The sequence below is a fragment of the Schistocerca piceifrons genome, chromosome 10, assembly GCF_021461385.2.
Source record: "Schistocerca piceifrons isolate TAMUIC-IGC-003096 chromosome 10, iqSchPice1.1, whole genome shotgun sequence".
NCBI classification, from domain to species: Eukaryota; Metazoa; Arthropoda; class Insecta; order Orthoptera; family Acrididae; genus Schistocerca; species Schistocerca piceifrons.
Genome location: NC_060147.1, coordinates 9476959 through 9494428, shown reverse-complemented (window position 1 = coordinate 9494428; position 17470 = coordinate 9476959). Strand labels below are relative to the sequence as shown.

Below are 17470 nucleotides of genomic sequence, written 5' to 3'. Positions count from 1 at the left end.
CTCAAATAAATTATTCCACTGTGAACTTGGTGAGTATAATGATGCGTATGTAAATCAAAAGAAGGACATACTAAAAGAGAGATGGTATTCCTTGTATCTTTCGTAGTCAGTATGTTGGATGTGGTGTGTCTGTTCCATCAAAAACCCAGTCGATTGGAGTACAAACATAGCAATCATTCAACCAGATGACCCTGCTGTAGAGGACATATTATTTACTATATTTTGTAAATGAAATAGGTCTTTCTTAGTTGACCCATCATGTTCTACTTTAAAAATGTAGTACGGAGGAAAGTTACAGCAAATGAAGCAAGTTTTGTCAAGTTCTCCACCTCTCCTAGAATGTATGGTGCAAATGAAGTTGTATTTCCACCAGAAACCCCATCGATGCATGAATAAATGTTGTAGCCACACAACTAGGTCATCGTGTGGGGAGAACAAACATACTAGTACGTTTGGTGAGTAAAATAAGTCATGTGAAATTGCAGGAGCCAATTTTCAAAATTTTGAAAGTGGAGGATGTTCAAACAATAAGACAGAAGATGTATTAAATTCCACAATCTCAAAGTAAACAGTAGTGCAATTGGTGACTCATTTCCTGCAGAAATACTGTCTATGTTTGAAATGTTTCCAAACACATACCCATGTCAATATGCTAATAAATAGACTTTTGTGCGGTGTTCAGTGCTAGTATACACACACAATTTGCATGACTTAAACCTTAAGAGTTCCTTCATTACAATTTTCTACGTGTTTTTTTGGATGAGAAGCTTGGTGAACAGTTGGCCGACATTAAAAAGAGTATGAGACCTGAGTTTCTCCTGGCGTATACAACTTTCAAATAACTTCCAGGAAATCAGCCAGGTAACACTTTCAGCAACCGCCGATATTTCGGCGGGAGAACACCCCGCCATTTTCAAGGCAAACTGCAACGGACAGGCGGGGAATACGATATACACCCGCCTTACGCAGTCCAAGATCATCCTTAACGGAACTCAAAAGTGCTCTAATTTTAGATGGAGGTGAAATGTGTTTTCCGACCTCCATCTAAAATTAGAGCACTTTTGAGTTCCGTTAAGGATGATCTTGGACTGTGTAAGGCGGGTGTATATTGTATTCCTTGTAGCTGCGGCATGGCATATATTGGTCAAACTATCAGGACCGTGGAGGACAGATGTACTGAGCATAAACGGCACACACGATTACAGCAGCCAAATAGATCTGCTATTGCCGAACATTGCTTGGATACTGGTCACCCCATGTTATATAATAACACCGAGATATTGGCATGCACGTCCAGCTATTGGGACAGTGTCATTAGGGAGGCAGTTGAGATTAAATTAGCGAGCAACCTCGTTAACAGGGATGGAGGTTTCTGTTTAAACTCTGTTTGGTATCCGGCTCTCTCCCTTGTCAAAAAACTGAGGGACAGAGTCAATGCTACCTCACCTGCAAATTCGTAGTCTCACTATCGATAGCTCTGACTTTGGTCATCTTTGGTGGCACTAGTGTTCAGTGTGTGTGTGTTATCTTTCCTGCTTCTATCCGAGAACCGAGGTATTAAATTTGCATGTACGCCGCCTGTCCGTTGCAGTTTGCCTTGAAAATGGCGGGGTGTTCTCCTGCCGAAATATCGGCGGTCGCTGAAAGTGTTACCTGGCTGATTTCCCGGAAGTTATTTGAAAATTAAAAAGAGTAGTTGAAAGTGACTTCTTTAATGGACTTTGAATGTAGTTGAAATTAGGTGTTTGAGAGTATAATAACCGTGGCATCAGCTGGGCAGTTGCAGTGGTGGGTGAAAATCCTTTCTTTTTTAAATGTTAAGTAGACATAATTTGGTTATATATTACTGCTGCTTATTTACTTACCAATAAGTAATGTTGTTGTGAGCGGCAGGTGATAACTGTAACTTACTTATAGAGAATGATCCCCATGGCCTTGAAGATGAGGACAAATGCCTCGGGTCTTTCACCGAGGAGAATACTGACCTGTGACCTTGAAGGATGGCAACTGTCTCAGAATATTGACCAAGAAGGACAATGGCACTTTGGGAAGATCTGGCAAGAATGTAGATTGTGCCGATACTGGCACAGTCACCTTACTCGTATCATTCCACACTGAACAGTTTCTTAGTAGCATCAGGGATTGACCCCTTACCAACGATGAACGCCTTTTGACTGTAACATGTACTCCTCTGACTTCGCAGTCATCACTACACGTGATGTGAGATGATTCTCTGCAGGCATTTGCCAAACCCAAAGCCTTCCATCAAATTGTGACAGCCTGCAGCACTCTGCATTGCAACAACTCACTCATCCAATCGTTCACTGTCCAGTGGCATCACACTTTACACCACCTTAAGGGTTGCTAAGTATCAACTACGGAAAAAGTGTGGCTTATGGCAGCCCCGGATTTATTTTATTTCAGAACCGAGCCAAAAACTTGATAGTGGCACCCCCGTCCCCCCTCATTATTATTATTATTATTGTTATTTTTGATTATTCCCATTTAAGAGAGCGTTTGAACTTGAATTCCTTTATGATGATTGTTTATGTTTTTTCTGAGTCCAAATTTTCTTCATGTGTTCACTGTGCTGTTTCTTTCGCTCCGCTGTCCATTTGCATCCTGGTCTCTTCTGTGTTGTGGTGTCAAATTTATGTTTTTTGATGATGTTACTGAATTCAGTTCTATTTTCTGCATCGTTTACTGTTATGTGTGCTTGTCTGAGGTCCTCTTCAACTTCTTTTATCCATTTTGTTTTTCCCCTGCCTGAGTTGATGACTTTAAGAATTCGCTTTGAAATTCTGTTTTCATTCATCCTGTGGATATGTCCGTAGAACTGCATTCTTCTTTTCCTTATTGTATCCGTAATCTTGTCTGTGTATTTATATAATTCTGATGTTGGTCTCTTCTTCCAGATTCCTTGCTCTTGTATCGGGCCAAAAATTTTCCTGAGAATTTTCCTTTCTTGTTTCTCTATTTCTTTGATTTTAGTTTTCCCACCTATTTGTGTTGTTTCAGATGCATACAGTGCCTCCGGAAGTACGACAGTGTTGTAGTGCCTCAATTTTGCGTTAATGAATATGGACTTTTTGTTATAATAGTTCCACGTGAGTTTATATGCTTTCTGTAGTTTTTTATTCTTTCCTCATTGGCCTTTAGGTTGATCCCTGATGGCTGGATGATTTCTCCCAGGTACTTAAAATTATTATTATTATTTTTAAAGGTTTGATATTTTAAATATATATGTTCAGGGAATTCAGGGAAATGTAAGGATGTAAGGCATGTTACTTGGTTCAAAGTATGCCAAAGTGCAGTGTGACACCTCTTCACACAGCATTTTTCTATCACCCATCACCGCATTTCACTCTGCAAAATTGAGATGTGTATATTTGTAATGGAAGCCATCAACCCTGTATTCAGGACAATGGAAATTAAAATGTCCTGTGGTGCCTCTCTTGCTGCCTAACAGCCGGTTTGACATCTTACCTCCTTAAAAAAAAAATTCACAATTAATACTGGGTAGAATTACTTGTAACCAGGAAAATAAGAAAGCATCTGAAAATTTGCACTCTTTATAGCTGGTTAGCTAATAACTTTCCCTTTTGTGTGACATAAAATTAAATAGGGGAAACATAAAACCACTAAAGACAGAGACAAGCAAAACAGTACACATTTCTTCAATCTTAAGGTCCCAGCATTCTTATCTCTCTAAACTTGCTACAGATTTACACAGCGTGCTTTCCTTTCTGTGAAATAATTTTTTACTTCATCAAAGTTCGTCACATGTTTTGCTACATGAAAAATCAAATTGCCATTGTCTAATACCGAAAAAGCTACTAATACGAGTAGTACTCGTGATTGTAGCCCGCCTGGCTAGCTGCGTGATCTAACGCACTGCTTCACGAGCGGGAAGGTGTGCCAGTCCCCAGCACGAATGTGCCCGGTGCATTTGTGTTGAGGTCCAGTTTGCTGGTCAGCCTGTGGATGGTTTTTAAGGCAGTTTTCGATCAACCTCGGCAAATGCACATTGGTTCCCCATATTCTGCCTCAGTTACGCGTACACCATTAGAGGTTCTTGTGGGTGGGGGGGAGGGTAGAGGAGGGGAGAGGTCCCGGGCAGAACTCCACAATAACCCTGGGTTCAGTGTGGGGCGGCAGTAGGGTGGGTGGACTGTTGTGGCCTGTTGTGGGGTTGTAAACCACTGAGGGCTAGGACTGGTTGAAGCCTCTCTGTTGTTTGTAGGTCCTGGTTTATTACATACATACATACATACTCATGACTGGGATAGTTTCCTGATTCGATTATGTCTACTTTGTCAGTGTGTGCTAGATAAAATGAAAAAGACCTTTCTATTATTGCAGCAATTGTAAAACATGCCAAACAGAGGGACTGTTTTGGCACAAAAGGCCATTACATAGATAACACAACAGAACATAACAGTAATTCATAAAGTGCTGATATCAAATGCCTATTAGGTCCACTACAAGCAAAAGTTTTATGTTAGGAAACAGTTTCACATTTTATTGGTAAGCTCCTGTTTCTCAAGCATGAGTTCGGTAAGTAGTAGAACGAAATTTTTATATAAAATTCGAATTGTCAAATATAATTTGTGTAATGTCCCCATTTATTATCCTTCCTTGTTCTAAGCTACAATCTTGGAATCACTAATTCCATCACTGTTCCTGCCGTCATCAAAACTTATTCTCCAGTTAACTTCACTACCCCTGCCAGAACCACCAGTTTAATTACCCCGTGTTTATTCTCTGGTTAGATGTTATTACGTGTTCATTCGATGTGTTTTCTGCAGTATTCCGAGAGTAGAACTTAAGCGGCTTTTAACCGGGGACTGTACAACTGGCCCTTAGTAGAGTAGCATACTGGCAAAAATTTTCTGTTAAAATTTCATTTTCATTTCGAATACACCAAGAAGACTAATGTGTAATCTTTCTTATGTATTATTTCTGTCAGTCGTTTATTTCCATTCTGATAGTCTGAATCTATGCCAACGGCCTTCCCGCAGTGGTAACACCGGTTCCCAACAGATCACCGAAGTTAAGCGCTGTTGGGCTGGGCTAGCAAACGGACGGGTGACCATCCGGTATGCCGAGCGCTGTTGGCAAAAGGGCTGCACTCAGCCCTTGTGAGGCAAACTGAGGAGCTCCTTGACTGAGAAGTAGCGGCTCCGGTCTCGGAAACTGACATACAGCCGGGAGAGTTGTGTGCTGACCACATGCCCCCCCATACCCGCATCCAGTGACACTTGTGGGCTGAGGGTGACACAACAGCCAGTCGGTACCTTTGGGCCTTCGTGGCCTGTGTGGGAGGAGTTCTTTTTAGTCTGAATCTATGTATTTTGGTAGAAATAATAACAGCACTGATCATTTGCACACCCAATGAACCTCATAAACAACCACCCGTTTGGGTCTATTTGGCTAAGCTTTTATAGCTCCTCACCATTTCATCTGTGGGAAAATTTTTTTATTTCCAGATGTGACAGGAATTCCGCTGGCAGAGACATCACGTACACTATGCACCCATTCAAAAATCAACTTACGATTCATTCAGAAATCAACTTAGAAAGTGTTCTAAAATGTTCAAAAACCTACAGGGATTCATTTTAAAATCATACGAATAATCGATACACCATCGTACGCCAGATGCTATACTCCGTATGCCGAGAGAAGAGCTCTGACAGCTGGCAGCGCAGTTGCCAGTATTCGACACCAACGGGCAGCGAACCAGCAGCGGTCGCCCAACACTACGGCAACACCGGGGCATTGCCACGCTAACATAAGCAAAGGCTCACAATCTGATTGGCCGTCGTGGATGAGCGAAGCACATGTGCCAAGGCCGCATCAACTGTCAGAACTCTTCTCTCGCTGAACGCACTGTAGGCACTTTGTAAAATGAGGTTTTTTTCTTCAAGGATATGAATTTGGTGCCCCTCGAAATTGCCGCCCGGGACAGATACCCCTGCCTGACTCCCCCATGCCCCCATAGATCCATGCCTGGCTTATGAACTGCTCAGCAATTAGATGGCAATATTTTTACCTCTCTATGCCCAGTCGTTGTGGTAGATGGACATCTGTTAGCATTTTGGAGCTCACGAGTCATTCCTTCCTATTTTCTGCAACTATCCTCCACAGTGCTCGATGGTCCCTGTCCGTTGGTATGCAAATTCTGCTCGGTTTCAATTTAGCTGTAATTGTTCCTTCGCATTTCCACTTCACACTCACAGCACCAATAGTCGACTTGTGGTGCTTGAGAATGGCCCAAATGTCCCTGATGAATTAGTTACTCAGGTGACATCTAACGATTAGTCGACATCGGAAATCACGGAGCTCTCCTGGCTGACTCATTCCGTGGTCACTGCTTCTCTACTGACCACCCAATACTCTCGGGCTTCTTTCACATTGGCTGTTCCACCTTTCGTAAGATCTATTGGTCAATTAGGCATTACAATGTGGTTCCTGGATACCTCAGGCGAGATCATGTACACAGGTATACTCTGTATTATACACTGAAGAGCCAAGGAAACTGGTACGCCTGCCTAGCATCGCGTAGGGCCCCTCGAGCACGCAGAAGTGCCGCAACATGATGTGGCATCAACTCGATTAATGTCTGTAGTAGTGCTGGAGGGAATTGACACCATGAATCCTGCAGGACTGTACATAAATCCGTAAGAGTATGAGGGGGTGGAGATCTCTTCTGAACAGCATATACACTACTGGCCATTAAAATTGCTACACCAAGAAGAAATGCAGATGATAAACAGCTACTCATTAGTCAAATATATTATACTAGAACTGACACGTGATTACATTTTCACGCGATTTCGGTGCATAGATCCTGAGAAATCAGTACCCAGAACAACCACCTCTGGCCGTAATAACGGCCTTCATACGCCTGGGCATTGAGTCATTGGATTGCGCGTACAGCTACAGCTGCCCATGCAGCTTCAACAAGATACCACACTTCATCAAGAGTAGTGACTGGCGTATTGTGACGAGCCAGTTGCTCGGCCGCCATTGACCAGACGTTTTCAATTGGTGAGAGATCTGGAGAATGTGCTGGCCAGTGCAGCAGTCGAACATTTTCTGTATCCAGAAAGGCCCATACAGGACCTGCAACATGCGGTCGTGCATTATCATGCTGAAATGTAGGGTTTCGCAGGGATCGAATGAAGGGTAGAGCCATGTGTCGTAACACATCTGAAATGTAACGTCCACTGTTCAAAGTGCCGTCAATGCGAACAAGAGGTGACTGAGACGTGTAACCAATGGCACCCCATACCATCAGGCAAGGTGATACGACAATATGGCGATGACGAATACACGCTTCCAATGTGCGTTCACCGCGATGTCGCCAAACATGGATGCGACCATCATGATGCTGTAAACAGAACCTGCATTCATCCGACAAAATGGCGTTTTGCCGTTTGTGCACCCAGGTTCGTCGTCGAGTACACCATCGCAGGCGATCCTGTCTGTGGTGCAGCGTCAAGGATAACCGCAGCCACGGTCTCAGAGCTGATAGTCCATGCTGCTGCAAACATCGTCGAACTGTTCGTGCAGCATGTTGTAGGTTTCGCCACCGGCACCAACCTTGTGTGAATGTTCTGAAAAGCTAATCATTTGCATATCACAGCATCTTCTTCCTGTCGGTTAAATTTCGCTTCCGTAGCACGTCATTTTCGTGGTGTAGCAATTTTAATAGCCAGTAGTGTAATTTCGGAAGCCGTTTTCCCAATGCTGATTTTGGGTGGTCATGTAAACACTTCAAAGCCGAGTCTGGAAATTTTCCAATTGCGCTGTCGATTTTTCCTATGTGAAAGCAACTGGTTTTGAAACGTGCTTAGGCTGTCAGGTTTCGTAATGTTTTTAAAAATTTTAGGCTAATATGGACGGAGTGGCTTTCCGTGCAATGAAGGACTGAAGCTGATTACACCTCGTCTAATTGAAGAGAGGTAGCGGTTGTGCTGACTAAATCCTGAACAGCTGTTTTCCTGAGCCATATTCAACAGGGTTAGCAAAGTCGCTTCAGACCTTAAAATTTAAACACGACAGCCAAAAAGGGTTTCCGAAATTCGGTTTTCGTCTTTCGGAAGACGCGTCGCATGTAAACGTAGTGATTTTGGCGCTACTATGGCCACTCTTATGCGCCTGGCAAGAAACTGGAATAGACATCATTTTTCAGATGTGGAAACACGCCTACAAAGAATCTTTTATGTCGCACAACTCCTTCTTGGTGTCGCGATTTTTTTCCGTCAGTGTGTTTAGCGAGTTGAAGTTTGCGATATCGCAATTCTGTAATGTCGATCATATATTCATTGACTGCGCAGACATTAAGTAAAGCAGAGTAGCTGTACAGAAGAGAAAATAATGGTTTATGCCCTTATCTGATGTACGTTTGATCGCCACAGAAATTCTGTTGTAGTATTATTACTGAATCATATTAGTGGATTAAATTGATAAACACGTCTTGCTTTCGTCTGAAATGCTGCCGTTTAAGGTTAATTAGCCCCTGTCACAAATTTTCCCTTTGTCAATAGAACGACAATCGTGTTTAGTGATCCTGGCGTTCCTCGTATTAAATGATCCTGACAGTCTGCTCAAAATTGCGTGGATTCTGGTACTCAGTCTTCTAGGTTGTCTCGCACGACGAGAAAACATGTAAATGATGCAACAAATAATCCTGAGTTAATAACGAGCACCAAAACCGATTCAAGGATTAGTGAACACAGGGTTGTCGTAGCGAGACTGAATATTGTAATCCCCAAATCCCTGAAAAATAAGCGAAAAATATACCTGTTCAAATAAGCAGATAAAAATTCACTTTACGCCTTCCTGGGAGACAATCTCCACTCATTCCAAATTAATAATAGAAGTGTAGACCAGATGTGGCTTAAATTCAAAGAAATAGTATCGGCAGCAATTGAGAGATTTGTACCAAATAAATTAACAAACGATCCTCCTTGGCACACAAAACGGGTTAGAACACTGTTGCAGAAACAACGAAACAAACGTGCCAAATTTAAACAGACGCAAAATCCCCAAGATTGGCCATCTTTTACAGAAGCTCGAAATTTAGCGCGGACTTTAGTAGTGCGAGATGCCTATAACAGTTTCCACAATGAAACGTTGTCTCGAAACCTGGCAGAAAATCCAAAGAGTGTATACACCAATGTAACAGTATATTAATGTAATATTTTGTCCAACATCTAAGGTATGGTATATGTACCACAAAGATTCAGGACGTAAATAAGTAAATAAATAAAACAATCAATGCCTTCTCTGCGCGATAGCAATGGAGATGCTATCGAAGACAGTGCTGCCCTTTTTTCTTGTTCTGTGGTGCTGCCAAAGCAGAGTTACTAAACACAATCTTCCGAAACGCCTTCACAAAAGAAGACGAAGTAAATATTCCAGAATTCGAATCAAGAACAGCTGCCACCATGAGTTACGTAGAAGTAAATATCCTCGGAGTAGTGAAGCAACTTAAATCACTTAATAAAAGCAAGTCTTCTGGTCCAGACTGTATACCAATTAGGTTCCTTTCGGAGTACGTTTATGCATTAGCTCCATACTTAACAATCATATACAACCGTTCGCTTGACGAAAGATCCATACCCAAAGACTGGAAAGTTGCACAGGTCACACCAATATTCAAGAATGGTAGTAGGAGTAATCCACCTACAGGCCCATATCGTTAACGTCGATATGCAGCAGGATTTTAGAACATATATTGTGTTCGAACATTATGAATTACCTCGAAGGAAACGATCTATTGACACACAGTCAACATGGGTTTAGAAAACATCGCTCCTGTGAAACACAACAAGCTCTTTATTCACATGAAGGGTTGAGTGCTATCACAGTCTAATTAGACTGTGGTGCTATTGACAAGGGATTCCAGATCGATTCCGTATTTCCGGAAGGCTCTTGACACTGTAGCACACAAGCGGCTCGTAGTGAAATTGCGTGCTTATGGAATATCGTCTCAGTTATGTGACTGGATTTGTGATTTCCTGTCAGAGAGGTCACAGTTCGTAGTAATTGACGGAAAGTCACCGTGTAAAACAAAAGTGATTTCTGTCGTTCCCCAAGGTGGTGTTATAGGCCCTTTGCTGTTCTTATCTATACAAACGACTTGGGAGGCAATCTGAGCAGCCGTCTTCGGTTGTTTGCAGATGACGCTGTCGATTATCGACTAATAAAGTCATCAGAAGATCAAAACAGACTGCAAAACGATTTAGAAAAAGTATCTGAATGGTGCGAAAAGTGGCTAAAAGAAGGGTGACCAGACGTCCGGATTAATCCGGACATGTCCTCCTTTTTAGCTCTTTGTCCGGGGTCCGGGCGAATTTTTACAGTGTCCGGCTTTTTCGCAAAGTTGTGCGTAATACAGTTAAATTTACTATTCGTCCCGGTCTATTGCTCTTTTCTTAAATACTTTAACTATTGGCACTGCCTTCGTGATAAACATGCATGAAGGCGGTGTTAGTAGGTGGCACCAGGATCGTCGATGTTATCGTTGATCGACCTATAAGCGAATGCAAATATCGATTATTTAAAATATTCGTTACGTATCTTCGCTTTGTATTGGCTTGGCTTCCTGTAGCGCACGTATGATTTCTGAGCGTAATTTTTAACCGACTGAGTTATGTAAAATATTTGGCTATGCCTAAACGAAAGTGTACATTTTCTGATGTCCTTTCCTACAAATATCCGGCTTTCAAGAAAGGGAGAAATGAATTTGAAGCGGAATGTAAGATATGTGCAGCTGGAACGTTGGTCTCAGTGACCATAAAGGTAAGAATTAACTCGACAGATTAACTGTCATGGTTTTATTTAATTGTTTCATAGTCATTCAATTTATTTGTATTCGGAAGGTTAAAGTGCAGTTTACATGTCGTCAGCTACTGCTTGAATTGTAGATGTTGGAAGCGGTGCTGGTGCGTCGAGTGAAGGGAGGTGAAGGGTCTTACGTTTTTCGCTTTGTAAACAATTCCGTGTTGTTGACATAACAAAACAACTGACGCCACACTGTCACCACAATTAATGTTTTTAATATTTTTATATTGCTCAGTTAACCACCAACTGGCCATCAGTAACAATTAACTACTAGTTTTTCCGGTAATTCCCAGCAGTCACGTGACTTGTCCAAAGCTGACGGGTGATATCCTCATCTGCAGTTGACCCGTTTGATGTGTCCTCTTTTTTCTTCCTTTGTCCTCCTTTTTGAGGCTGTTTGTCCTCATTTTTAAACAAGTGCATCTGGTCACCATAGCTAAAAGGGACTCATTAAACTTCAGTTACATGATAAATCAGTCTGATCTAAAAGCCGTAAATTCAACTAAATACCGAGGTATTACAATTACGAACAACTTAAATTGCAAGCAACACATAGAAAATGTTGTGGGGAAGGCTAACCAAAGACTGCGTTTTATTGGCAGGACACTTAGAAAATGTAACAGACCTACTAAGGAGACTGCCTACACTATGCTTGTCCAACCTCTTTTAGAATACTGTTGCACGGTGTGGGATCCTTACCAGATAGGACTGACGGAGTATATCGAAAAAGTTCAAAGAAAGGCAGCACGTTTTGTATTATCGCGAAATATGGGAGAGAGTGTCACAGAAATGATGCAGGATTTGGGTTGGACATCATTAAAAGAAATGCGTTTTTCGTTGCGACGGAAATTCCTGTCACCAACTTTTTCCTCCGAATGCGAAAATATATTGTTGAAACCGACCTACATAAGGAGAAAAGATCACCACGATAAAATAAGGGAAATCAGTGCTCGTACGGAAAGATACAAGTGTTCATTCTTTCCGCGCGCTATACGAGATTGGAATAATAGAGAATTGTGAAGGTGGTTCGATGAACCCTCTGCCAGGCACTTAAATGTGATTTGCAGAGTATCCATGCAAATGTAGATGTAGATTTATGAAGTCATGAATTTTGTGACTTGGAAATGCATACACATATATGGTGTAGAGACGTTTCGCCCCATGGTGACTGTTGTAGTACAAAGACGCAATAAGGCCGGTATTTCATAATGACCTACATGGCACAGATGTTCGATTATCAAACAAAGTTCACTCACCGAAGGCGTCGAAGTTCGCTCACCGAAGGCGTTGCCCATCCGTCTTCTCAAAAGTGGTTGGAGGCCATTGAGCATCTGGGACAGCCGCCGCAACCATGTTTCAGACAATTATCCCTTGCACAGTAAACTAGTTTTTACACTTGCAGAATGTTACATAACGGCGAATGTACTTTCAAGAGGACGTAGCCCACATCTCGTGGTCGTGCGGTAGCGTTCTCGCTTCCCACGCCCGGGTTCCCGAGTTCGATTCCCGGCGGGGTCAGGGATTTTCTCTGCCTCGGGATGGCTGGGTGTTGTGTGCTGTCCTTAGGTTAGTTAGGTTTAAGTAGTTCTCAGTTCTAGGGGACTGATGACCATAGATGTTAAGTCCCATAGTGCTCAGAGCCATTTGAACCAATTTGAAGAGGACGTATTCGTACCTGGAAGATCGCTGCTTCTTACACCGCCTCATTCTTTTACGCGATCTCGATTTTCTTGCCTGGTTTTCACATATCCTGCTGCATTTGCTGTAAATACTGGAGCTCCTAAGGTTTCTGATAACCTGCAGTTTAGAACTATCAAGAAGACGGTCCTCTACGGTCATCAGGTCACACGAAAAAAGGTTTTGCTACGATTGTGATCAGCAAATTCTGCAAAGGGACGTTTTGCATTGTGTTGTAACAGTGAGCTAGAGGTGCGCTTAGCACTCATTGGCAAGATACGAACTCTGCTGTTATCTGTATTGAAATATTCCATTAGGATTTCTACACAGATCGGGGATATCTGAATGTCTTTTCAGAATGGTTGTATGGATCAGTGGACAACTGATGAGAAAAAGGGTCACTAAATCAGAATGACTAAACAGAGCAGGCAGAGTAGGCAGATAGAGGTAAAGTAGAATTTGTTGGCCAATAATTCTTACGATGTAAACTCCTCGACGCAAAAAACTCACATTAACATATACAGTCTCAGAAATGATCACTAAACATAAGACACCTACTATTTATTATGACAAGAAACTACGTAACTCTATAAAAATCAAGATAGATTTCGCAGACAGAAATTCGTCCATGGGATCCACAGCGCAGTGGACAACGGTTGATGCCGTGTTCCCTGATTTCAGTAAGGGATTTAACACTGTCCCGCATTGCCGTTTAATGAAAAACATACGAGCCTACGGAGTATCAGAGCAGACCTGCGATTCGGTTGAAGACTTCTTGCAGATAGGACGCATCACGTCGCTCTTAACGGAACAAAATCGACAGATGTAAAGTATTATCTGGAGTACCACAGGGAAGTGTGATAGGACCATTGCTGTTTACCATATATATATATGTATGATGACGAACATCTGGAGAGAGCGTCTGCCGTAAAATATCTAGGAGTAACTATCCAGAGCGATCTTAAGTGGAATGACCATATTAAACAGATAGTGGGGAAAACAGACACCAGACTCTGATTCATCGGAAGAACGTCAAGGAAATGTAACTCATCTACGAAAGAAATGCCTTATAAGGCGCTTGTCCGCCCGATTCTTGAGTATTGTTCATCTATCTGGGATTCCTATCAGGTAGGACTGACAGAGGAGATAAATCCAATAAAGAGCAGCACATTTCGTCACGGGATCGTTTCGCTGGCGAGAGAGCGTTACGGAGATACTAAACAAACTCCACTGGCAGACGCTACAAGAGAAGTGTTGTGCATCATGGAGAGATTTACTATTTAAATTTCGGGACAGCACTTTTCAGGAGGGGTCGGACAACATATTACTTTCCGCCGTATGCATCTCGCGTACTAACTACGGGGAGAAAAATCGACAAATTAGAGCCAATACAGAGATTAGAGCCAATACAGAGACTTAGCGACAATTATTCTTCCCACGCACTACTCGCCAGTGGAACAGGATTGGAGGGATCAGATACTGACACCGAAAGTACCCACCGCCACACACCATTACAACTAGTTGCGGAGTATGATGCAGCTGTTGATGTAGATGAACTGATAGAAGCCTGCGTTATACTTGTGGCCTGAAACTTGTTACAGAAGAATCCGAATTTTTGATTTAAATACCGTTGGAGTCGAAGCGTTGGGGGGGGGGGGGGGGGGGGGCGTAAAATGAACATATTTCGATCTCGAGAAACCCAGGCACACGACACAGTACACACTGTCAAAAGTGAACACATGAAACTTTTACGCAACTTCCAGAAATAATTTACATACACTACTGGCCATTAAAATTGCTACACCACGAATATGACGTGCTACAGACGCGAAATTTAACCGACAGGAAGATGATACTTTGATATGCAAATGATCAGCTTTCCAGAGCATTCACACAAGGTTCGCGCCGGTGGCGACACCTACAACGTGCTGACATGACGAAAGTTTCCAACCGATTTCTCATACACAAACATCAGTTGACCGGCGTTGCCTGGTGAAACGTCGTTGTGATGCCTCGTGTACGGAGGAGAAATGCACACCATCACGTTTCCGACTTTGATAAAGGTCGGATTGTAGCCTACCGCGATTGAGGTTTATCGTATCGCGACATTGCTGCTCGCATTGGTCGAGATCCAATGACTGTTGGCAGAATATGGAATCGTTGGGTTCAGGAGGGCAATACGGAACGCCGTGCTGGATCCCAACGGCCTCTTTATCACTAGCAGTCGAGATGACAGGCATCTTATCCGCATGGCTGTAACGGATCGTGCAGCCACGTCTCGATCCCTGAGTCAACAGATGGGGACGTTTGCAAGACAACAACCATCTGCACGAACAGTTCGACGACGTTTGCAGCAGCACGGACTATCAGGTCGGAGGCCATGACTACCGTTACCCTTGACGCTGCATCACCGACAGGAGCGCCTACGATGGTGTACTCAACGACGAACCTGGGTGCACAAACGGCAAAACGCCATTTTGTCGGATGAATGCAGGTTCTGTTTACAACATCATGATGGTCGCATCCATGTTTGGCGACATCGCGGTGAACGCACATTGGAAGCGTGTATTCGTCATCGCCATATTGTCGTATCACCTTGCCTGATGGTATGGGGTGCCATTGGTTACACGTCTCAGTCACCTCTTGTTCGCATTGACGGCACTTTGAACAGTGGACGTTACATTTCAGATGTGTTATGACCCGTAGCACGAGCGCATGTTGCAGGTCCTGTACGGGCCTTTCTGGATACAGAAAATGTTCGACTGCTGCTCTGGCCAGCACGTTCTCCAGATCTCTCACCAATGGAAAACGTCTGGTGAATGGTGGCGGAGCAACTGGCTCGTCACAATACGCCACCAGTCACTACTTTTGATGAACTGTGGTACCGTGTTGAAGCTACATGGGCAGCTGTACCTGTACACGCCATCCAAGCTCTGTCTGACTCAATGCCCAGGCGTATGAAGGCCGTTATTACGGTCAGAGGTGGTTGTTCTGGGTACTGATTTCTCAGGATCTATGCACCCAAATTGCTTGGAAATGTAATCACATGTCAGTTCTAGTATAATATATTTGTCCAGTGAGTACCCGTGTACGCCTGGGCATTGAATCAAACAGAGCTTGGATGGCGTGTACAGTTACAGCTGCCCATGCACCTTCAACACGATACCACAGTTCATCAAGAGTAGTGACTGGCGTATTGTTACGAGCCAGTTGCTCGGCAACCATTGACCAGACGTTTTCAGTTGGTGAGAGATCTGGAGAATGTGCCAGCCAGGGCAGCAGTTGAACATTTTCTGTATCCAGAAAGGCCCATACAGGACCTGCAACATGCGGTCGTGCATTATCCTGCTGCAATGTAGGGTTTCGCAGGCGTCGAATGAAGGGTAGAGCTACGGGTCGTAACACATCTGCAATGTAACGTCCACTGTTCAAAGTGCCGTCAATACGAACAAGAGGTGACCGAGACGTGTAACCAGTAGCACCCCATACCATCACGCTGGGTGATACGCCAGTATGTCGATGACGAATACGCGCTTCCAATGTGCGTTCACCGCGATGTCACCAAACACGGATGTGACCATCACGATGCTATAAACAGAACCTGGATTCACCCGAAAAAATGACGTTTCGCTATTCGTACATCGAGGTTCGTCGCTGAGTACACCATCGCAGGCGCTCCTGTCTGTGATGCAGCGTCAAGGGTAACCGCAGCCACGGTCTCCGAGCTGATAGTCCATGCTGCTGCAAACGTCGTCGAACTTTTCGTGCAGATGGTTGTTGTCTTGCAAACGTCCCCATCTGTTGACTCAGAAATCGAGACGTGGCTGCACGATCCGTTACAGCCATGCGGATAAGATGCCTGTCATCTCGACTGCTAGTGATACGAGGCCGTTGGGATCCAGCACTGCGTTCCGTATTACCCTCCTGAGCCCACCGATTCCATATTCTGCTAACAGTCATTGGATCTCGACCAACGCGAGCAGCAATGTCGCGATACGACAAACCGCAATCGCGATAGGCTATAATCCGACCTTTATCAAAGTCGGAAACGTGATGGTAGGCATTTCTCCTCCTTACACGAGGCATCGCAACAACGTTTCACCAGGCAACGCCGGTCAACTGCTGTTTGTTAATGAGAAATGGGTTGGAAACTTTCCTCATGTCAGCACGTTGTAGGTGCCACCACCGGCGCCAACGTTGTGTGAATGCTCTGAAAAGCTAATCATTTGCGTATCACAGCATTTTCTTCCTGTCGGTTAAATTTCACGTCTGTAGCACGTCATCTTCGTGGTGTAGCAATTTTAATGGCCAGTAGTGTACAATGGCAGGCGGAGAGAGCAGTGTACAGGCCATTTTCAGAAAGAAATACTATCGACCCTCACAATTTCTTTGCTCAAGCCACAAACTCAACCTTGTGGGAAAAGATGCAAACACAGTGCCGGAAATCACGAATACTGTTGTCATTGTAAACGACGCTGTAACTTTTTTTTTTTTTTTTTTTATCAGACTATCTTCTCAACATTTGTGAGAGCTGTAGAGAAGTTGTCTACAGACGGAAGTTATGCAACGATAATATCTACGTATCAGTTGCATTCGGCCATTACAAAACCAGTGCTCATCGTAATTTTACAGACAATAGACAAGTACTCAGCAGTTTTGGAACTAGTAGTTCACACGATATTGGCAACGCCTGTGTTATTCCGAATTACGATTCAGTGTTCCTTCGGATATGCACTGCTGCGACTAAGCCGTTATGAAATATATGAAATGTATTCGCAGTTCTGAATATGGACAACCATCAGCTGTACAATGGAGTGATGACAGTGAAAACTCGTGCCGGACCAGCCCTCGAACCTGAAATTCCAGCTTATCGCGAGCGGTCGCCTTACTATTTGGCTATCTGAGCACGATCCGCGACCAAACCCAAACTTCCTTATGT

General features: G+C 43.5%; 1 pseudogene; it reads left to right on the top strand.

The window, feature by feature from the left end:
* The first annotated feature begins 5002 nt into the window (after nucleotides 1–5002).
* On the top strand, nucleotides 5003–5120 carry LOC124719285 (annotated as a pseudogene).
* Nucleotides 5121–17470: the final 12350 nt, after the last annotated feature.